The sequence below is a fragment of the Anoplopoma fimbria genome, chromosome 24 (assembly GCF_027596085.1).
Source record: "Anoplopoma fimbria isolate UVic2021 breed Golden Eagle Sablefish chromosome 24, Afim_UVic_2022, whole genome shotgun sequence".
Classification (NCBI taxonomy): Eukaryota; Metazoa; Chordata; class Actinopteri; order Perciformes; family Anoplopomatidae; genus Anoplopoma; species Anoplopoma fimbria.
Window position 1 is genome coordinate 21,248,933 of NC_072472.1, and position 24,992 is coordinate 21,273,924.

The 24,992-nt window shown below is 41.5% G+C and overlaps 1 pseudogene; it reads right to left on the reverse strand.

Annotated features, from left to right (window-relative positions):
• The window catches only part of LOC129113833 (uncharacterized), a 107,325-nt pseudogene that overhangs the window by 64,548 nt on the left and 17,785 nt on the right, over nucleotides 1-24,992 (reverse strand).

Consider the following 24,992-nt stretch of genomic DNA (forward strand, 5'->3'; position numbering starts at 1 on the left):
GTTGAGGCGAAGTGGCTTATTTGGTTTAAGTTTGTGTGTATGAAAGTTGTACAGTGTTCATCTAAAGTGTGCAGTATTCTGAGTATGAGCACAACAAGCACAGAGCAGTTCACAAAGTGAGCACAATGACCTGGTTCACATCCAGTAGATTTGACATAAGCCGATAGAATCAACAGGGTTTGGAAACTGAAACATGACGACCTATACAATATAAAATAATCCAATGCAATAAACTGCAAAATTCCTGTCACTGTCTCAGAGCGGTGTTGGTTACTTTTGCAGCTGTAGTCCTGGTGTCTTAGTGCAGTGCATGCACACTGAACAGTGTCTCCAGTAGCTTGTTCAACAAAATGTTTCTCATGTCTGTTCACAGCGCTGTGCTGTAAATATCCCATTTTCATAATTGCTGAAGCCAATTCTTAAAGGATTACACCTTTTTTTTTTTCTTTTGTCAGCTGGAAAAGCCTGCTTATGTATTCCATGCTCATCACATACCTGTTCTCTGAAGCTCACTATAACTTGGGCAAAGATTGTAATGTTTGTCCTGAGGGTGGCGCCACATATTCAGCTCATTGGATAAGCTCTTTGGCCGACCCTGTCTCTTAGAAATTAAATTAACTCATTTGTTTTGCCCAAAACATCATGATGGAAACGTAATTGCCGGCTGGATGATGTTTGGTGGCTATGTTTCTTTGAGTGAAGGAAGTGCTTGGTTTCAGTAGGGAAGTGTGGAATGAATGGTTAGCGTTCAAAGAGCTGGACTTTGTTTGCTTAAGTCAGTTGTGTGGTTAGGTTTTGGTTAACATGAGACTTTCAGTTAAGAGTCAGGGTTTAATGTTAATTAAGTAAACCTGTTGATTTTTCAGCTGTAAGTCATTTTTTGACTGTGTAATATAATATGACAGGACTACCATATTTCCCTAAGCTAAACCACAGTGCTTGTGTTTACAGAATCAAAATTGATGAATTCAGAAACATAACTACAAAAAACATGATCGTGCTTCTGCTGCTAAGAATGGTAACTATTTTGCAATAAGAGATATTGAAATTTAAATAAAAAATTGGCAGTGAACTACCTACTGATTTGTTCTGTACAATTTCCGACTTGGTATATAGCTTCATTAAAAAACGCTACTATTATGTTGTCAAAAAAAGTCCCTTGAAAGGTATTTGCTGTAGAAAATTAGGAATTTAACCGTTTCTAGGAGACTTCAACAAATGTGTTCTTAAACTCAGCTGTGCTTTGAGCTAAGTAAGGTTTGCCCGTCGTCTACTGTTACCTCATCAAGACGCTAGCATTTAGCATGTAAGTTTGAGCATCTTTGCTTATTCGAATGCTAAGGCAAGCGAACCAATCCAGTATCCGAGGAAATCCATCTCGAGTTGAAATGGTCTTCCTGTGAATCCAATTCACAGGCTTGCAAGTATAAATAGGACGGTCGTTACCATGGGAACACAGCTAATGCACAATATGAAAAACAGTCAATGGGTTCAGGTGAACGTATGTCTCAGGGAAAGAAAGATTATATTTAGGGGATGCCACATTCACTGTAGGTTTTTATAGTCTACATAACAGGAGCTTGCTGTGAAACTGTGAATTCAGCTCGGGTTGGAGATATGAAATGAACACACTACTCAAGCTGAATTGGTTATTTACTTTACAGATACTAACTAGTTGGAAGTAAGGGTCCAACTGGAACTTCTGTGTAGGTGTGAATATGCTGATAATTGGAAATGTTCTCCCAAACTGAAAGTAAAATATCACTTTAAATGGACCCAGGCATCTGCAGAAGGCCCTGTTGCACTACCACCTACATCCTCTCACAATGAGATCAGCAGAAGGAAATATTTGAGGAGAGTGGTGGGGGATTAATGAGAAAGGGATTAGCAGGTGGGTAGCTTTCTCTATGTGTGTATGCATGCTTGTGCATGTCTGTCGTTGTGTGTTTGTCTGCAGTGTTGGCCACTTGAGTGTCAGCAGAGATCTGGTATGGGGAGGGCAGGGTGGGGGGGTTTGTCTTGGAGGGACAAGGCAGGCCACGCAGAGAGCTGCTGCAGGCCAGACAGAAGCAGCGGATGACTGGGCAGACTGGCATGTACAAGAAGTCAGCATCGGGGAGCCCAGCCAGGGTGATGACAGATCAGACTCTGTGAGCATGTGAAGCGGTGAGTGAAGAGGAGACATCTGGTAACTTGGTTTGGTGGAGGTATTGCTATGTTACTGGCAGCAAAACTGGCATATAGAGGCCTAATTTGTATTTTATTCATAAAAAGCCTGCTGATTAGATACTAATAACTCTGTTAAGTGTATGTCACAAGCCGTTTAAATACCATCTAGACTGCTTTATTGTCAATGTTGAATAGTTTATACTGTAATCTGTACTTCCCCCCCCCTGATGTACATGTGAACTTTGGCTGCCAAATTCCACACGATGTCAGGCTTCATTATAAGATCATGAAGAAAAAATAAATCATGCTTCATCCTAAACTGACTGACACATGGCAATGAGGGATTGTCTGAGTATCAAACTATCCACAGATCCTTGTTTCTTTTAACTTTTAGCCTGTTTACATTTTGGCTGCTAGCGGTTCCAATCACCTGGGTCACTCTGATACTGAGGAAAAACTCTGAATCTGATGATTATGAGATACAATCAGATAAGAAGAGCGTGCAGTAGTGGAAATGCAGGGGAGCCAAAGATGAAGCTACCAAGAAAAGAAGTCAGGCAGAGGGGAACAAGTAGAAAATGAAGTGGAGCCGAAGTCGTCTAGAATGTGGACATAGGGGAAGGGTCAACGAATGGAAACTGAGGAAAGTGTGGTTTTAGTGGTACTGAGTAACTTGGAAATAAATAACATTCTGGATTAATGCCTGACAATAAAATAAGGTTGCTGCTGCATGTTATTTATCATAACTCTACAATTTCAAGTCAGTGGCTGAATAGTTTTAAATGCATTTATAATGTATTTGGCTCCAGAGGACACTATGTGGGGATAGCCTTACGTTCATAGTGTACGCATGTCCAAGGTCTTTGGCTATGAGAGCGGATGGCACAAATTTGATGCCTAGTGAGGCTGATGCCCTTGTGCAATATGATGCCAAATGCTGTTGTCGCCATTTGCTTGTAGTTAGTATTTATTTTAAGAAGATAACTGTGGTCATCATGATTATCATCTACACCATAAATGTGAAAATCTTTTTTTTTAAGAACAACTTGAGATTAACCACCTAAGTGCCAACCATAGACTGTAAATAAGAAGTGGACTCTTCACCGATTGGATTGTGGACTGATGTTTGGAACCCTTGAGTTTGGTTTTTAAGCAGTCGCCATCTTTGTTTTTGGCCGTCACCATCTTGGCTTTCTGCAACCAAAAGTGACACAAGAAGGTGGAGTTAAGTCCAACTAAATGCTGTATAAGACATTTGTAGCTGACCAGAACAGTTACAAGTAACTTTCACGCCATGGCAGCAGCTGGTTACATGGATACGGTCTTTTCAAAATAAACCTCAGTTTTCACAGGAAACAACTGAGTAAGGTTTAGGCAACAAAACTACTCAGTTAGGTTTAGGCAACAAAATTACTTAGTTAGGTTGAGGAAATGTCATTCGGATTGAAACTGTGAAGTAACGCATAATGTGAGATTGTTAAATTGTGTGAAGTAATGCTGTGCAATGCAGCTGTTGCCCCACCCTTTATTTTCCAAACTAAAAAACGCCACTGAATGAGAAGACCAAATATCGAGGCCAACACCAGTGGTGTTTGCTGCTCTTGGCTGGACAGTCTCTGTTTGTCTTAGTGTCGGGGGGCAAAGAGAGACGGCAGCCGAATGGAATTCTTGGAAACACCAAACAAACCCATATTAAATTTCCCCTGAAATGCCATGGGGAGAGGCGCGGGGCGTGTGTGGTAGGGGAGGACTGACAGAGGGGCTGATAGCGGAGGTATAGAGACACAGGAAGGGGAGGGAGGAAGAGGAGAAGGCCCACTGTGAAAGAAGGGTGGGTGAGTAGAGAGCTCAGAACAAAAGGGAAAGTATGAGAGAAAGGGGTAAGAAGACGAGGAGAGACAGAAAATAAGATGTCTGCGGACTGTAGGGCTGACATGGAGGAAGTCGAGAGGGGACTGAAGAGTGCAGGTCTCGTGCTGCAGGTAAAAGGATTTGTTAGAGGAGAAAAGATGGTAAGAGTAGAAAGACGAGGTCTGGTGGAAATTTGAAAGCCACTAGAAGCGTGTTTATGCCCCTTTGAGAGTCTATGTGTGGGCACCTGTGATGTAGCTCTAGAGTCTCTCCTGGTGTCTGTGGGGGAGTGTCAGTGCATAGTCGTAGCCCGGCTGCTGCAGTGCCTTCATAGCAGTTAGGCCGCTGTAATATCACTGTTCGTCAGGTTTGAATATCTAGTGAAGCTGAATATAGCAGAGTTATCAGCGAGCCCATGTGGTGTGTTTACTGCCACAGAGGAAAAATTCATCTCTTGTTTCAGCAACGATGAAGTGGTCTGACTCTGCACTAGAAGAGGGAACGTGGTGCGTTTGTCCTCACAGTTTTATAATAAAATGTAAAGCAAGAAAAATGTGCAGCAGTAAGGCACACATCAATCACTATGTACATAGCACGACTGATTAGATCCTGATCAATCAATTAACACCAAGACTTTTGACGTGAGTTAACTATAGCCTGAAATAGCAACCGGAAGCTAAGGCTACCATGAGGAACTTTTATTTTGTGTTGATTTTGATAAAGGCGGTAGTGTTTAGAGTCCTTTAGAAAAAATACATTTTACTGCAACAGGGTCTGACAATCCTTCTCAGTCCTGGTTCTGGTTTTTCCCAGGCCTCCCTTCCCTCCAGCGGGCCCGGCAACACGTCCTGGGCCTCAGTGCGGCTCCTGTGTCAATACTGAGCAAATCTTTTTTTATTTATTTTTTTTCTCTGATGACACGTTTCAAGAAAATAACTCATGTACACAGAAACATTTTAGAATGACTAATGTTGTGTTTTAATGCTGTGACTTTTAAAAAAAAAAGCTGAAACATCCACAATGTTGCTAAGGAAACTGTAGTAACGTTTAATCAAATTCGTTAATTGTTTCCCTTGCTGTAGAGAAGGTCTTGATTCATTGTTGTCACAAAATGACTAGTTTTCTGTTCAAAATTTTTTTTTTGATTTTTCGGGGTGTAGTAACTCTTTAAAGGAGGGGAGGAGGACAGAGGCAAAGAAGAAGGAATACCCAAAGATGTATACACACTTGAGTTACAAAAATCTATGCTATTTGTCAGGTTTTAAATGGGGAAATCACTCTCTCCGAACACAAAAAGTGCAGGTGCCTCAACATCAAACCCCCCTGGGGAGAACGTTTGACAGACCAAAGCTACAGTCCCTGAGCCAGATCAAGGTCTACTTTAAGGTACTACAGCCTCACATTCTCTCTCCCTCTCCCTTTCCCTCTCTCTCCCTCTCTCAGCTGAAGGGACATCTGGTGCGCATTAAGGCACTAAGGACACTGGATCTCCCCAGAGCGCCCCGGCTGGATGGGTGGCCCACCGTAGCCCCCTTTCAGCAGCCGGGCCTGGCTCTACCTGATTGATAGAGGGAGCCCCACACGCACACTTAACACTCACACACACACTGACAAATCCCACACAGTTGACATAAAGCATGGACCATTGAAACACTGACGGTGCTGCTAACATGGATTAGTACGGACACGTGTACTTCTGCCTTTCACTGTGTTTAGTTTGGCCTATCAATCATGCATCGGGTACACGATACACTTCATGTGCTGCACATTCCTACAATGTGAGCCCTTATATTACAAGTGAATTTAGAGTTAGCGTGTTGAAGTGCATTGTAATACAAGTTGGAAATCAATAAACACAAACTGGCTTGCTTTTAATGTGAGCAACAACTCCTGACATATGGAAGTAATAGGGGAACATGAAGACAACTCTGAACTTTGTTGACAACAGGCAATTTCCTCAATGCCGGAAGACACTCAAAGCATTCCCCGACACCTCATTCATGCAAAGAAAGATCCGGATCAAAGCCCATCTTGTTTTCAGGACTGTCCTTTTGTTCATTAGAGCACGGGATAAACACAAACAATTTTTTTCCAAGCAGATGCTCCCCATGTGACGAGAAAACTGAAACTTTTTCAAAGGAGGAAAGTTCAAAGAACCTCCTCATTTCCAGTAAATTGCTTTGCCTGATTTGCCATTTCAAATAAATTGCGGCGTTGGCCAAAATTTGCAATTCACAGGAAGTCTTCCCCTTTAGCCGCGTAGAAGAAGTTAATCCATATTTCACGTTTGAATATAAGATGGAAGTGGGAGAAAAAAAAAAAAAGGGGAAGATAGGTAACTCCTTGCCAGGAGATGAGGAGCGGGAGCTGGAGGGGGGGGTGGCGGGGGAGGCGGTGGGGATGGAGAAAAAGGCGAGAGAATGGGAAGAAACAGGCGCCATTTAGAGTAAATGGCATCCAAAAACCCTCTCCAATTATCTTTGCCTGCCATGCCAGTGAGACTGACTTAATTAAAATGACTTGAGAGGGAGGGGAGAGAGGAAGGAACTGCCAGTGATTGAGGGGGCAGGCGGGCGACGTATCTGCACCGAAACACAAAGCTCCGGCATCGCACGGGCTGTCCACCACTCTCTCCCTTTTCAATTCCTGACTTCAAAAGAGAATAAAGAAATAATAATAAAAAAGAGAGAGGGGGCCCTCACCATTCTCAGCCATGTAATTGCGCTATTTAAATCCTACATTTTTTTTATCATTGTTAGAATATTCGTTGAGGGGAAAGAGGAATGTATAAAAATGGATAATAAAACTGTTGTTTCTTTTGTTTTTTGTTCTTTTCTGACTCCCCCTCCCCTCCTATAATCCTTCAGCCTTTTTTCTGAGAAAAACCTCTGACAGTGACCTTTTTGCATGAGGTCTGTTTCTATGGAAACAACGTCCAGCCCATCTATGTTTGGTGTTTCCTTGTCATCGTGCGGCCATAACTGCCCCACTTGTGACCAAGAGAAGAAGAAAGCATCACATTTAAAGGTTTGTCTTTGCATCTTGGATACAGTACAGTAAGGCCTGGGAGGAGGCAGTAAAGATATGAAATGATTATGCCGTTTTGACAACATGATTTTAGTTTTTTGACCCTCCAACCATCAAGACATCATCTGAGATGCAATCTGATGATGAACCGTAGAAATGAGACATTAAGTCTCACAAAAAATGGTTTCTTCTACATAAAAATGTTAAATCACAAAAATGCTGCCCCCTTTTGTACAACAGCATCCAGGATGTCCGATATTATTTTGTATATTTATTCATTTTGGCATCCAAGTTTATGTCTCAGCTTTGAATTTTAATATAAGTTGGATGTCTTCTGCAAAAAAAAAAGGTAAATTACATTGTTCAAAAATACAAAAAATAAAAACATCACACTGAAGTAACTTTATGGTATTTTTCATGAGGCATGCCTTATCTCAAGCAATTCGTTGAGAGTTTCACAATGCATCTCACACTAGTGTCGGACACTAGTGCTCTATGTATCTTGAGCCAAAAACCTTGTGCTTTGTATTTCCTGAGAAAACTGTCACAAGGCTTTGAGCTTGAAAAGTCGCTGCAAATCTGAATTACCGTATTTTCCGCACTATAGGGCGCACTGGACTATAAGGCGCACTGTCAATGAATGGTCTATTTTCGATCTTTTTTCATATATAAGGCGCACCGGACTATAAGGCGCATTAAGCGAAACAAAACAGTCAGTCAGTCAAACTTCCTCCACTTCCGTACCATTGATTCATTAATGTTGAATTCTCTCGCAGCTGCTCTATTCCCATGTTCTCCTGCGTGACTGACAGCCTTGAGTTTGAAGTCCGCGTCGTCAGCGTGTCTCTTGACAGGAGCCATGTTGGGTCCTTATACACACACACTGTAATATTATGGTGAAGCACAGTATGTATTACTCCGCGACGCTCCTGACTACGGTAGCCGTGATGCTGCTGCGGTGCGGCTTTGTAGTTTACTAAGTCTACTAAAACATGTTGACAGAGCGCCGTGTACCACACAAAACCGCTTCGAGGTCAGTAAGCACAACCAGAATTAATCCATATATAAGGCGCTCCGGATTATAAGGCGCACTGTCGTTTTTTGAGAAAATTAAAGGCTTTTAAGTGCGCCTTATAGTGCGGAAAATACGGTACTCTGCTGGTCAAATGTTACTGTAGCTGTAAGTTAGAATTCAAAGTGTCTTATAATAAAGTTTATCAAGTCTCACAAATATCAAATAACACAGCTTAACGAGTATGCAATATTATAAGTGGTAAAAATGAAATGAGGTTCAGGTGGCGTTAATGGATGTTTAAAATATGTGCATGCATTTACATTTAACTATGAGCCAATTTAGATCTAAAACCGCGTTTATTTATACTTTCATAACTCAGTGTACTTTAAGAAAACATGGGAGTAAACTATGTGCTGCCGATGTCAAGTCCAGCTCTTCCCCATAAACACACACATTCACACTCACACACTCTGCTCACACCTTGATCAGCCAATACACAGCCAACACCTGTTATTGTGCTTTTGTTTTGTGAGCTTATTGTAATAGACCGTGCAGTATATTTCTTGCACAAACACAACACAAACTCAGGCTGTTCCATCAAATGTGTTTGCACAGAAGGTTGGTGGGCGCTTTAATTTGAAGTTTTAACTGTGAGAATACACTGTGGACGATAATTACCAGGATTCAGGCAACCGCTGTATCACGTTGGCTGAAAAGAGTGAAGGCAAAGGCAGCTTGGATAAAAGTCGACAACACAAAAACAGCAAATGATTAAAACTATAAAAATGACCTGTCGGTGCATTGTGGAAAAAAAGGGAATGTATTTTCAAGGCGTTGCAAAAACCTGACATTTTAAAGAAAGAACGAAGTCTTAAAAAACAAACTGTTTTCTAATGTGAAGTAAAAACATTTTTTTTCCCCCCAAGTAAAAGCAGTATTGCATTTGATTAGACGCCATCTGAGAGGTTTGGAGTGTGAAGGTGAAGTGAGATTCTGAGTGTGTGTTTGAGAGATATGAGAGAGAGAGAGAGAGAGAGAGAGAGAGAGAGGAGGGAGGGTTGAGTTAGCATGACAACCCTTTATTTTGATGGGATCAAAGCCAAGTTTCTCCACATATCCACTTTCCCTCTCGTCCATTCATCCCCTGTCCTCCAGCTTTTCCATCTCCAGAGCCCTCTGCTCCCCCCACCCCCCATCTTCCCTCTCATTCCCGCCATTGCTCGCTCCTCTTTCTTCCCAAACCCACGTTCTCCTCTTTTCACTGATCCCCCTCCTCCTCCTCCTCCTCCTCCTCCTTTTTCCTTTCTCCCCTTTTCTCAACGTCTTGCTCTGTTTGGGGAGCTCCACATTCCCTTGTGCTGAGCTTAGAGAGCAGTTAGAGTGAAAGAAGGAGAGACAGAATATCAGTCATGTCGTTCTGGTGCATATGTGGTTGTTTGTTGGTGCACGTCTTTGGTCGTGTCCCGTATTGCCTCAGGTAAACAGTCAATGGCAGATAAAGTGCTGATCGACTCTGTGCCCTTAACCTCCAGTACTCTGCTTCTCACTGGTCAGATTCTTCAGCCCCCCTTCACACACACACACACACACACACACACACACACACACACACACACACACACACACACACACACACACACACACACACACACACACACACACACACACACACACACACACACACACACACACACACACACACACACACACACACACACACACACACACAGTTCAGCTCCAGTTGCCAGGGAGACCGCCGTACCTCTGGCTCTGACCCAGGAGGTTTGGGACTGTTTTTCAACCCCCCCCCACCACCACCACCACCCACCCTTAAAAAAAAAAAAAAAAAAAAAAAAAAAAAGCAGGAGAGATGGCAGCTGTAGGACAGCTGTTCTTACCAGGCCCCAGTCTTAAACCACAACCGTCGTCCCGCCATAAGTGCAGCCTGGACGGCATTTCAGGGGACACAAACAGCCCCGCGGGCCCAGATGATTAGACACATCTGCCTTACTGAGTAGAGTGTTCACAAAGGTCTACGGAACAACCTGACTTTTTACTGTGAATGTTAATATACTTTCTTCTGATCTCAGTTCTTTTGTATACGTGGTCATGTTGGTTTATTTCCTTTTCTTTAGCAGCTCAACATTACCATATAGTAACATTAAAGCTCACCTGAATGAGACCATGGAATTAAAGGAGGAAGAAATGTTGTATTTTATTATCAATACTACTGTGGGTGTTGTGACTCACAATTTTGAATAAAACATGTTTGGACATAGTCTAAGCATGGCTGTTCAAGTTCTGGCTTGAGATCAGTATTGATCACACTTTATTAGTGTTATTAGTATTATTGTTAATGGTATTACAGTTTTCTGCATTACTTTCAAATCCTAATAATGTCCTCATAAGGCTCCTAAAAGTAAATAGGTTATAATCATTGATAAAAGAGGCAGCCTTTTGTGAACTCTTCATTTTTGAATCAATGCCAAACATGATTTTGTGTTTTTAATTAAAGAAATATAAATAAACACTTTTTATTCTTGACATATTTCAAGTCCGAGCTTGTTTTTTTTAAATTTATATTTCATATAACCATCTTCATAGATGGTTTGGAGAGTATAAGGTTCTTAGCTGTATCCCTGAGGACTGAGTTGGTCAGTTCTCATACTGTCTGGTTGACAGTCAAATTACATCTAATTGTATAACTCCAGTAAATGCATACTAGCGTTTGCATAATATAGTCATTCAATGGCATTTGATTATCTCATGTGTCAAATGACAATAGTCTTACCTCTGATCACTGCCCACAATAACTGATATAGTCTGTGGATAACTGGCCTGATTTCCACTGTTCGTTCAGTGCTGCCTGGTTGCTGAATTCCCCTCTATGCAGACTCCGTGATTCCTGTAAGAATGTTGTCTCCAAAATAAATAATTACCACCCCGTTTGGCCTCGCTGTGAAGAATTAGCCATGTAGAGGCCTGCACCTTTAATGCTGATTAAATTAAAGAGGAATTCTGACATTTTTATGTGCAAAAAGTCAAGAAATAATTCCTGGTAACACTATAGCTTGATAACTAATAGTTGACCTCAATCAAAGTGTAACACACAGATTTTCTACCATAAACAGACTAGCAGCTCCATAACAGCCAGGGAATGGACCCGGAGTCGGTGTGTTGTATTACTAGTACACGTTACAGTATCCATTACCCCACTGACTCTACAATGCTTACTTCTCATAGGCGAACGCGTCGGTTTATTCGGCGTGTAAGAGAATTTGGCAGGCGCCACATCTGCATGAGCCAAAAAGGTTGCTGGGCCGAAACCAACGGGCAGACAAACCGTGTCGGCTTTAAGATGCCGCGGCAAATTAAAATATATAGCAACTGATCTTGCCACTGCAGAGCGCACAAGGTAACTATATTCCTGCGGGGAACAGAGCGATTTCACCACGATGGATGGCCGCCTCTCGGTGCATTTCAAGGGCAGACAGATAAGTATGGGATCATTACTTCAGTGAAGGGTTGGTTTAGTGGACTGAATTGGGTCCACTTTGTTAACGTGACTGCATTGATCATTTTGTGGTGAGGTAAAAAAAAATGCATATATATTGTTTTTTGCAATTATTGTTATTCAAAAAACCACAAACAATGAAATGCTTGTTTGTTCTGTACACATCAAAACTTAAGAGAAATACAAAAAAAAACACTTATTTCTGAGAAAGAATTTCTTGCAGCATGTTTCTTCTCCTGTCACACATTCCTTCTGATGATGTTCGGTTGGGACCACATTATTAAAAAGAACAGAAATTTCCATGGTAATGAGAGCAGAATTCATCATCGGGCAGCAACAGTAACAGATCTAAGAGCTCTGAATTATATTATGACCTCGTGGGCTTCTGATGGCATTGGCCGGCCTTCGACTCATATGGAGATTTACAGAATGTATTATTGCCTTGGTCTCATAACATCCCGTTGTGCTCAAGCCATTTATTAAAATCGGTCCATGTTTGCGCCAATCTCAGTCTCTCTCTGTCTGAACGAAGTGTGAAATGTGTGGGAGGATTTGGACTGGACTGTCCACTCACTTATAAAATATATAATTTACACATAAGTGTGGCTGTTACTTTGCCAAAAAATGAAATAGTCGGCTTGAGACGACGTCCAAGATGATAGGACACATAAAAATAGCTGCTTTTCATGTTCAACTGGACAGCAAGAGGAATCACGCATCTTTATGAGTCCATCTTCGTGTCTATTTTTCCACTGAGTCTTATTGTCTTTCTCTATATTAAGCTAGTAGTCCTCTAGAGAAAAACTAACCTGCTCTGTTTTTTCATCAGAGTGCCAGGAAAAGGGAGCAGGCTAAGTTAGAACAGTGGTGATTTGGCTCTCCCCCTCCATCTGTTTTGTTTTCCTTCCATCTCCCTCTTTTTGATGAGCCGGGTCTTCAGTCCCCCTTATAAAATCCCATTAGCTCTTAATGAAGTCGGGCTCCTAGCCTCTCGGCCTCACCTCATTTAGCACGATTGTCTGGCGGCCATTAGCATGGAGGCAATTACAGCCGCACGACAAGAGTAATTGGAAATGCCGACAGGGACCCTGAGAAATGGGAATAAATAAATATTTAAAAAAATATTCAAACTAATAAGCTTCCATTCAGATGACGGGGAGGGAGCCGCATGTGTCTAAGTTAAATCAACATAATTACAATTAGGGCTGGTGGGGTAAAGAGCCTGGGTGAGGCAGGAATGGATATGGATGGATTGGAAGGCGATTGGCTAAGCACAGAGGTAGCAAGTGTGGTGGAGGGGAAATGTGGGATCACACAGTGAAGCTAATAATGTAGAGCATGAGCGTGAACCCGAATTAATGTAACGGAGAGGTCAGAGAGAGTACGTTGGCGCGCGCAAGTTCCCCTTCCAGTCTTCCCTTATTGAAGTCAGATTCTACATTCTGCAGCCAAAATAGAGCCCAGAATCATTTCATTAACTCAGAAAAACCCGGTCACACAGGGCCGGACTGCAGGCGTGAGAATCGGACACATTCTTTGCTAAAGACGGGGTGATATTAACCTGGGCAGGAGAGGCTAGAGGAGTTCCACAAAGCTGGTGCTGACAAGGCTTCTTCTCTTTAAAATGGCAGCCACGATTTCATATCTGCTGAGACCTTAAGCTAAAATGCTATCAATTTAGTAGTAACAGCTTTTGTTATCATGTTACAACACCTACTTTAAACTCAAACCCCAAAGTTACGAAAGTACTTGTGGTTAATATGAACTTCCAGTCGTCTCGATTTAACTAAAATCTCTCAGAATAAGCACATGAGCCTGGCAGGGCTGAAGTCACAACGGAGGAAACCTGCTACTCCAACTCAGGAGGAAAGGCAGATGAATTTCTCTCCATGAGAAAGGCTAAATGAGGCCATAAACACTTTACTGCCAGCATTCCGCTAGCATCCAATTTGTAATAGCATGCTGTGCTTGGGAGATGAAGTCCTGTGATGAATTACAGCAGGTTATGATATTTTGTTACTTGCCAAGGAGGTTATGGTTTGTTTGGTCTTTTAGTGTGTTCATTAGCAGGATCTCAAGATAAAACTGGAAATATTCTTAATTCCTAATAAATAAAAGATTTAATAGATTTTTAAGGAAGCACTCGCTGCTCTTGGTGTAGAAAGCATAGCATTAACCTCCATGTGTGTTGGGATGAAGGGCTCTTACGAGGTGTCTGCTCTAAATTCCTGAATTGCAACTCATAAAAGCCAAATATATATTCATTTTGTTTTCCAACAGTCTTTAGTCCAACATGCATCTAACCATATACACCACGCTTACTCCCACTCAACTAGGTTTTCCATCATAAAGATTTTTCTATTCCTCATGTCCAATGCAATGGCATTGTCTTAGAACTCGTTGCAATGTTTAAGGACAGTTGGCGCTACTGCAACAATAAAGCTAAATGGTCAAAGTCAGATCTCAATTATGACTCAATTGGAAATCTGCACGACTGATCTTTGTACAAACATCTCATGATTAGGTATTGTCCAATAAACACAGACGACAGAGGTGACTGTGCTCTGTGTGCTTTCTATGATGGATATGAAACAAGTCAATAAATTAATAAAATACAATCTACATAAATCATAAACTTGAAAAGATTAGATACGGTATGACTTAATAAAAAGTCTAAAAACCCAGTTAAATAAGAACAAATCTATTTTCCCAGTCGTTATCCTGTGTTCCTGTATTAATTGTCATCTTGTTTTCTTTTCGTATGCCAAATATATGTAAGAAGCAGCAGTTTTAAATCAAATTCCACTCTTTTCTCTCCTGTCAAGGTTTTTCTTAAATGTTTGATGACTCATCCTGTGCTCAGGGGCGTTGTTTATTGATCTTAGCTAAAAGAGCAGTACGGGGGGGACAGGAAGAGATATATGTTTGGATATCGATGGGCAAGAACTTTGTGTTCATTTTTGATTTCCATTTCAAACTCTAAGCCCGCCCACTTCTTAGCTGTCCAATCATATGCTAAGGACTTTATTTAAATCCCTCTTGTAACTGCAGACCGCTCAAATATTCAGTTTCACTGTGAAACAAGTTACAGTACAGCAGATAAAAACACTCTTACCTGAGACTTTTGGCCTTGATTTGAAGTAAAGACAGACATTTTCAGTACGCAACAAAGAGGGTTTGACCTGTTAGGCCACAAAAATTAAAACCATTATCGTTTTGTCTTCTATGTGCTATTCAGTGAATGGCATTTCATGTGAAATATATACAGTTTACTAGAACGTTAAGTAAAGTTAGGAAAAAATAATTTGACAATGTGTGAAATTGGATAACTTTATTGTTAGATCAGACTGGGAACTCACCACTGCCTGAACCAAAAGGACTTCTTGGGATATCTGGGAGGTTATGCCGAAACAACAGCAGGCTTCAGGCTTGGTGCCAGATTGCCATGGCATCTCTCCTATCGAGCCCCCGACTCCACCCCGTCCCTCACTCCCACTACCCGCCACCGCTGTTGCCCCCTTTCCTGCCTCCTAAGCTGAATGACAGGTGGCAGAAACCTGATCAGCGCGGGCCTTCATCAAGGAAGCACTCCCATCTGAAACGGGCACGCTGCCCGCTCACCCACCCGAAGGCCACACAGCACAGAGGCTTCTGAGGCTGGACGGAGTGTGTGTGTATGTTCATAACTAAGGCAGGGGATGGGGGAGCTGGGCTACAATGGCCACAGAGGCCTGGGAGGGAGAGAGGGGTAAGGGCTATAATGGAGTTTTTGGCTGAAGAACCAAGCGGCGGAGCTGGCAGCGGGTGTCCAGGGCTCAAACGGGAAACGGGAGGCTGGCTCAAACAATAGCCAGCGCGAGAGTCCCAGAGGGTCGTCCACAAGAGCGGGGGCAAGCGGCTGCTGTCAACAATGACCTCCAAGGCCTCGCTGCTTGAACTGAGATTGTCCCACCCTTCATCACTTCCCTTTTAGCGCTGCCATACTGCTAATGCAGGGATTAATATTAGGGACATGAATCTGTAACGTGTGTGCGTTTTGTGAGCGAAGTCCTGTCACTTAGATTTGCCTATGAGCTTTGGCTACAGTGGTACAACACATAGGTTTTTGAAGTGAACAATGTGTTTCCAGCAGTTTCTCGAGTTCAAGCTGTAACAAAATATTCTAAACCCATGTATAGGACCATTAATCATCGAAACAGACAACGAGATGTTACAAAGAACTTTACCACGAGTAGACATACTCATCAGCACCTCATCTCAGATTTGAAAACCTATTGGCAATCACAAGTGCAGCAGAGCATCTTGGCGCGAAATTGGAAATCCACAGAGAAACACAGGCCTGTCCTTGTGCAAACCACTGCCCCTGTTCTTCATGAAAAAGTTTATTTGTCTAAAATAGCTTTACAAGCAATCACCCCATGGGCTGGAGTGATTGTGAGTGGAATTGAGGGGGGGCAATGTGGTGGGGGGTCTCCAACCAGGAGGAGATTTAATTAGTGAAATCTCATTAAGTCTAACAAAATTAAGCGTAAAACAATCCTTGGTGGGGAGTCGTGCTGTAGGTTTTTTTGGGTGGGGAGAGGGAGGGCAGCAACGGGGAACACTTAGGGGCTGAGAAGACACGGAGACTAGCTGTGCGATTAGTCCTGCCTGTGTGTAGGAAGAGACAAATGGCTCAGTATGAGCAGACCTCCTCTGGCAATCGACTGGAGACCGCCATGTGTGCACAGATCCCCCTTTGTCCTAGCTCCTATTCTGTCTACGACCCCTTCACAATAGAAGGACATTTAGAGAATTTGACTGCAAAGACTAAATGAGGATTGAGAAGACTTTGGCAAAAACAACACTTCACATTAAGGGGTCGAAGGAGTAGGATAATGACAGAGGATAGCAGGTCTGAACCCTAGAGCCAGCAGGGGGAATGTTGCTGTTGTGGAACAACCCCGTCCTTGGACAATTTGGTAAAACCTTGGATTAGGTTCAAGATCCAATGTCTTTTTACAATATCTGCATGTGGCTGCTATGGTTATGATTCGGGAAAGACTGTGGTTATGGCGTATAAACTGAGGTTTGGCAACTAACACACTTGGTGAAGCTGAGGGAAGGATCATAGTTCCACTTAATAAACACTAATGTTAATTGCAGATGTGTGATGAGATTCAAGCTCCGTTCTCCTGCATGAAAGTCAAGCACAACACACACCCATCCGCCGACCTGACCTCCAAATCGGTGCTTTCCGCTTTGCTACATCAGTGCTATATATGTATGTCAGATAAAAACGTTGAGGTGCCGTATCACTCAATGTGGATCCTATATTCCAGTACGTATATTCCTAGAGATGTAGCTATGTCTAAACATGTAACACCCATCCCTCAACAGTGTGACTGTCAAGACTCCCTTGAGAAAAAGGGCTGAACCCACAGTCGATCCTATGAAGCTGCCCAATCCATTAAGACTGGTGTTACTGGGTAGCTGCAGATACTAATCCAAATGGTGAAGAGTATCAAATTATTCTTTTTTAGTGACAAAGAATCCCAATCTGAAATGGACCAGAGAATTGTCAGACCTGACTCAGTGATAGTTAGACCCAATACAAAAGGCGGTTCACCCAAAAAGACTCCCAAAAAAACATTTAAGAAGCAATGACCACAGCATGGTGCTCCTACACAACACATCTTCTGCTGCATGGAGGCCCGTCTGCTCCAAATCATCCAGGTGTTACATACATACTGACCCAGTAGTAGACACATAGACCCTAGACCTGGTTAGACTGAAGACAATTTGGACCATGCCCAACTCGGGTTCCAGGTCGAGTCTTAATTACTAAAAACCAAGTGGACCCTTAAACATCTCTGTTCTAAAAAAAATGGTGGTGTCTCTCCGTAGATAAATACATTTTAACAGAATTTCTCATTTCTCAGACCCTTTGGCTCTTAAAAAAAAAAAAAAAAAAAAAAAAAAAAAAAAAAACTCAAGCTCACAGATAAATTAAAAGACAAAAAAACAAAGGAGGGTTTTTTATTAAGCTCAGAATGAAAAAAAATAATCTAAATCATTTTCAATTCAGGAGGAACAACCATAACTTTTTCAACTCTCCAAATCAATTTTGCAATTAGTTGCAAACATGGGCGAGCAGAGGACATTAAAGTCCTCGGTCTTATTTCAATCTGAACCGGAGGGACAGGCACTAATATCAAAATGCTCCTAGACAGCAATTTCCACCTAATTTCTAATATCAATGTCTCTATAAGGACTCAGGTGGAGGTGGACAACAACAACAAACAACAGGGTAATTCTGACAAATCATTCTTTGTGCATGATCTAAGCCTTCCAGTCACCATATTAGCGAGTCAAAACCGCTTTAGTAATAATAACTGGTTGTGATAGTCCTCTGTCTCATGATCTGTTTTCTCTTCTAAATAGAGCATGTGTTGTGACAGCATTGTTAGCTGCTGCATTAAGTAAAGTCATCACAGCACGCTTCAAACTGCTAGTTATTACAGCTACTGCAACACTTCATTATCTCGTCTGAGAAATAATGTTAGAGCTAAGACAACTTTCCGTAGATAGCAATTAGTTTGCTAATGGAAAACAATGGAAACCATCCTAAAGAAATGGTTGTCATATTTCATTTGAGTTTATTTACAATTGCCTTTGGTTGCCGTAGCCTCACTTCTTCTAGTCCACAAATAAGCAGACATGTTCAGTGTCTGGGGTCACCTTTTCTCATCACATGGTCTCATGGGCTTGTTCAGGAATAGAACAATTTTTGGGAAACATAACAAAACTTTTACTCTGTACAGTAAAAGTCGAGGGACAGCAATACAATATGAATGTCAGATATGAAAACGAAAATTTCCCATTAGGTCACAGTCATTTTCATCCCGGCATAAGATGCAAATAATGTGTTTGTTAGAAAGTGAATCATAAATCATTAAAAAAGAAAGCACAGCTATAGATTTAAGTTTCAGTCAGAACTGAGCACAAAAATCTAAAATGATCATCAAGTGATTGAGGAAATGTCAAGGAAATGTGCTCAAGTGATTGATTTGATCTTCAGGTTTTCACCGGCTTAAGTGAAACGCAGCAGGGTAATTGTTATCCGTGTTCTCTGGCATGGAACCGTGTATATAGCATGAATGACATCTGATTGTGTGCTCTTAAATGAAATCAGACTGGTGCTGGTCAATACAAAGAAATAGATTATCTGCCAGACATGTTGTTACGGAATGTCTATTATGAAACATATAGTTGAAAATTGCACACAGCTTTGTGAATGAACCTTAAACAAACACAAGCATACAACCTGGTTCATCATAAGGTTTATAGGAAGACAACTGACAACTTACAGTTGGCTTGCCCACAGCAACGCAGCAGCTTTCAGTGTTGTTCTCTGCTCCGCGGCCCTCTATCCAACTCTCCACACAGAGCCTGCAGACAGATGACAACGTTTAAGCTGTACAATTTAATAAGGTCAGCATTATTACTGAAAAGGACATTAAAAATGGCCGCACGCAGACAGTAAGTGGAAAAACTGTAGAAGATGTCCATGCAATCATGGATGCAGTATATGTTCAACTCCTATCATTTAACAGCTGAGCTTTGTAGTTTTTAGCAGACGTTACTCAACAGGAGGAAACTAAATTCGTAGGGGACTATTTTTAGCGGCGGATTAATACACATTTGGTGTCCTAGTGAATATTTATGGCAGCAGGATGGCGTATGTGGGATTGATTCAAAAGTAAACTACAGTGCATATGTTCATGGTGATGGAGGAACATGTAAACCAGTGCAACAGTGTTTCATCAATGTGTTAATTAATAGAGCTCTATGTCATCGAGGAGGAAGAGATATCAGGTTTTGGACTCATACATACATACATACATATTTATTCACTGCTGGTTTTGGTATTTTCATGGGGTTTGTTGATGATAAAATATAAAGAATACACCAGCATTATCCTTTGATAAAGTAAACATCCTGCCTAGTGGAAGCTGAATGTCAATCATGATCAAATTGATTCATACATTATTCCAGTTGTGCGTGTTATTTAACGGTGCTTTTTTAGGGAAAGCCTACCGTATGTCACTGACAGAAAGTCATGTTTATTGTTTAGTTCATTATTGTTTGCTTCAATCCTTGTAACAATTGTGTCAATTCAAAAAATATCTAAGTAAACAACCTGGGTCGTTTTTTGTCATTTCTAGTTTGATTGCCTTTAACTAGAGACCTCAGGAAAAAAAACAGAATTCAATATCTTTCAGAAATTTCAGAAATTACTTTTCTTAACTTTCACACATCCATCAACCAATCCATCCATCTATCATCCATACATCCATTATTCAAAATGAAATGCCCATTGCATTGTCAAACTTTGGTTGAAAGTTGAATTTATGAATTACCTCTGAAAAATCGAATGGGTGTTTTTGATCTTAAAGTTAAATAACTTAATCTTGGTTGAGTACTTGTAGGTTTTATAGTTCACATTTTAATATCAAGCACTTTCATACAGAAATAGGTCATCAATATATAAATATCTGCGTTACTGGTTTTGTATCAGGTTGTTTTGCCTGTTAATTACTAGTAACTTGATTTACAGTCAATTCATTATTTTATGCTACACACCATCACTACAAACAAAATGCATCCAAATATATTATAATATAATTTTTAACGTTTTGGTGAAACAGAGAGGTCAGAGAGCCGCTGTGACTCAAATTCCTTCGAGCAATTGACTGGTGGGCACGGCGCAGCAGAGAGAGTTATGGCGCACATGCAAAAGATTTAAGTTCAATCAAGCATTCAGGGCTGGACACCTGATCTTTCGCTTAAAGCCCCTCCAGAACAGTGGGAGTGTGGCCGGGCCTCACAGCAGGCCGCCTACCTCCAGCAATCTGCTAACACAGAGCCTCTGAAGGGATGGTATTTACCCAGCCCCGCACAGCTCAGTGGGGACTACTGTGTGTGTGGTAGGTACTAGCAGAGGCCCCGAGTGGAGGGTGGGGGGGGGGGGGGGGGGGATGAAAGCTGTGGAGATTTACCTAGAAAAGCTGAAACATTTCTCTTTTTTTGAGTTTTATCAGTCTCTCCAAAGGCAGAGCAAGTGGAAAAAAAAAACAATAAAAAAGTTAATATTCTATCCCACTGTCATGCAAATTCTTAGAAAAGTCAATTAGGAGTGTTTACATCATTTGAGATGTAGCAAATAAAGTGGTCCATTGAACATAGAATGGATAAACATCGAAAGATTTTTTTTTATGAGAAAAATTGCAGAACCATTTTCTGAAGATTGTTTTCAAGAATTAGTGTTGTACAAGTTCTCAACGTAAAACAAAAAGCAGGAATGCAGCAGCTGGTGCTCTGCTACAGTTAATTTAATACACTTATTCACAGAGAGCTACTGCACATATAAAATGTATTTAATGTCGCTTTGGTAACAGACTTGGTTGACATTTTCGTTTGTCTCACAGTTTCTTTCCAATCCCATATCATCCATCCTATTCCTCCCAACCTAATTCAAATACTTGCTCTTTATGTGGAGGGAAATCCAGCTATTGGTTGGGCCTGACTATATTTCCATAAGGCTACAATAAAAGATGTGGAGATCAAACTTTGAAAGGAAATAGGGCATGTTAACGACAGTAAAGACAAGCTCAAAGCCCGAGAAGAGGAGAACGTCTTTCGGATGTAGCTCGAGTTTCACTTCCAAACAGCCCCCTCAGACCATGGGAGATTTAGGTGAGGGCATTTCTTAGGTTTCCTTCGACCACAAAGAAAACATTTTAGCCTCTCAGTAATCCTTCCCGAAGCCCTCCCTAAGCTCCAAGGGCCTTTCCTCCCTCGGCCGTCCCTTACGGCCCCCGTCTGGGATCCTGGAAGAGCGGCTCTGTATTCTGAAGCCCGCCACACACACACACACACACACACACACACACACACACACACACACCATTCGCCATCTCTCGCATGACCCCTCTGGGACCCAGCTGACCTTCCTGTTGACGTCAAAGCGAACCAGAGCAGGAGCCGGTGCAGCGAGGGGCTCCACCCAGGGGGCTGGAGGTCTAATCACCGTGTTCCTCACAAAACCACAGAGGAAACATTAGCATTCCTGAATCTGCCCACCATCACTCACACATATACTGTCAGTCTGTTGTATTGTATTTTTTTACGTTCTTACTATTTCTGCTACTTTATACTTCTGCTCCACTAAGAATCAATCATAATACTTTTACTCACAGCTGTAGATACACTGCAGATTCAGATTTTATATGCAAAATAAATTTCTAGTATTCTGGTAGACAATTGTTGAACATTCAATTTTTTTACTTTATAGTTCCTAAAGAGGAAATTATTTTTGCAGCATCATTTTATTTCATACATTTCTGAAAGATATTAAATTCCGATCATTCTGTTTGTTTTTCTGAGGTCCCTAGTAAGTGTCCCCATCTAGAGCCAGTGTTTGGTTTGTCAGTTCTGGGCCACTGGCTCTGTGAAAAGAACCTGTTCTTTTTGTATATATGAAGGGCTCATTCTAAGTAAAAAAAACACGATGTGAAGTGATGTGATAATACACAAAAACAAACATACTTAATACTATATTCCAAATCTTGTATGTCATGCCAATAGATACCCATTAATGCTACATACTGTACCTTTAAGCAAGGAATCTGAGTACCTCTACTGCAGTATATGTGTCCACAATACTGATAATCCTGATACACACATCCAGTCAATGAATTCTGCATTAAATCAAACGGCGGGAGGAAGAAACGGTGCTCTTTATGTTACGTTTCAGCATTATTATCACTGAATTAATTGGACTATTGTGGACAAGTCGTGCTTCATGTGAAATTGTTGTCTTATTGCTGCACTGTGTACAACATTTGCTCATATCAATAATGGGATATGCACCAATGCGTCAGGGAAACCCTGGGAGAGAATCTATTCTCATTTGACTCATTTGATTTCACCGCTCGCATTCGTGGCAAAGCAGGTTTGGAGAAGACACAGACATGATTAAATATTCACTGCTTCCTGCCTAAACTTCCTCTCTTATCATATGGAAGCTCAGTGCAGCGGAGAGAAAAACTCCAGATGGACATCTTTAAGATTCCCAAATCCTCCTCTTTTTTTTCACGAGCAGGAGTTTTGGGGTCAAGGTGTGAAGGGAGGACCAAAAGACCCGTTTCCCACAATCCCTCCGCAGCTATAGCCCCCCAGCTGTTCAAGGGCTTCCATAACAACAGCTGCGCAGAGGTTTAGTGGTTCATGTTGCTATGACAACAGCAGGATCAATTGGCATGCACAGACTCTGGGCTAATAGCAAAAGTGACATTATACCATAATTTCGTCTCAATAAAACACAGGCAGGTTTTTTACTGCATTGAGATTCAGGGGGACATAAAAAAAAAAAAAAAAAAAAAAAAAAAAGAGTCGAATAATTAATTTTGCATGATAACGCCCGTGGCTCGTGCGCCTTGAAATCACAGGAATCTCCCACACTAAATGGAAACCAACCCATCAACCTCACACTACAAATTCATTCCCTGGCATTGAAGATGAAGTCAGTAAGTCAGAGTGTGATTGTTTCCAAGCTCATACAATAGAAGCTAAATAAAATCCTGATGGCCAGCAGCTGTATATGCCACAGATCACTGACCGGCAGGATGTGCAACAATCAGAAATATTTCTGTTCTCCTGACAAACAGGATATCTGGTCACTTGGCCACCTTAACAGTGGGGTGGGGGGGGATTTACACTATTGTACAGGACCACGATGAACCAACCTCAGCCATGCTTGAGGTTTACACGCAGGATAAAAGAATCACAGGCTCAGGAGACGCGTCACGAGCAGAACTCTCAAATGTGGCGGAAGTGGCAGAGCTCGGCTGTTCTTGCAGCTCTATCCGGCCCAGCCGAACTTCAACCGTTTGAGGCTAATTCCAGGGAATTATGAGGGGCTCGCAACGACAATGGCAGGTATTCCCACAGGAGTAACCAGAGCCGGCGCGGCGTCAGTACGGGTTTAAGCCCAACATTTAACGAGCATGCAGCTGATACAGACAGCTGAGCTCAGACAAAACACAGCACAAACACTCACATTTAGTCCACACACACACACACACTAATATGAGCACTCAATCCAGCTGCAACGCATCACGACTTCCAGTGTGACACAAGCCTCTGACTTTGTGTCTCTGCCTCTGATCAACTCTTGGCTGATATTTTTACATTGATCATTCCTCTCTATCTCACAGAATATGATAGCCCCTTTGTGAACAGTGGGGGGGAAAAGCCAAACAGGAATCCACTGCTAAAAATACCCAAGTCGTGATGAGTCAGGATGGATAGAGCAAACAAAAAAGAGGCCAGGCTAATTTCCTCCAGTCTGGGCTTTGGAGTTCCATTCCTCAGTGCCACCAGTGGATTCCTCTCTTTAATGAATCGAGCTGCATCAAGAAGAGAGAGAAAAAATTCTGCAGACTAGTGGGATAAAAACAGATTATCCAATGCAGGCTAATGATGTGAAAAAGAATCACAGACTTAAAAGGAATAAAAGGTGCAGCCAGGAACATAAAGGTGTTTTGTAGTGAGATGTTTCACACCAATTGCTCATATTGAAAGAGACTTCTCTACCTTGTCTACGTCGATTAGGCTACATTCTAAATGTAGAGCTACCTTGTAATAGTTCACTATAGGCTCCTTCACGACATACAAAAATGTAACTTGTTTGAAAAGGATTGTAAAAGGAAATGTAAAGATATATCTTATTATTTTTTTTATCTCAAAACACTTCATTAAATACAAGCTTTAAGTTTTTTGTCCTTACCTCCAATCATCTGATGAAATAAATAAAAATGTATGTTAGTTCGCCAACTTAGCCTCTCTTAGCTTGTTGGCTAAAATGTTTAAGCTACTATTACTTATACTATCTAATCATAAATATACTGAATATATAAGCAGTATATGTATGATTAGATATAATAATGAAAGCTGTATTTTCTTATTACACTGTATATGTAAAAGCCCAACTAGGGACAAGGTCATTAGCAACATTAAACTCTCTGTGCATCACATCAGTTTTATGCCCTGTTTTGTTATGTTATGTATATGTTAAATTGCTTCGCCCCCATCAAATAAAATTTGTTTGAATTGAAATTCAAACATTCGACTACGCTTATGTAGCTATATGAAGAAGCTGTTTTATGCCCTGTTAGGCAGCTAAATTGCTTCGCCAGCCCACAAACAAAATTAGTTTGACACACACACACACACACACACACACACACACACACACACACACACACACACACACACACACACACACACACACACACACACACACACACACACACACACACACACACACACACACACACACACACACACACACACACACACACACACATCTCA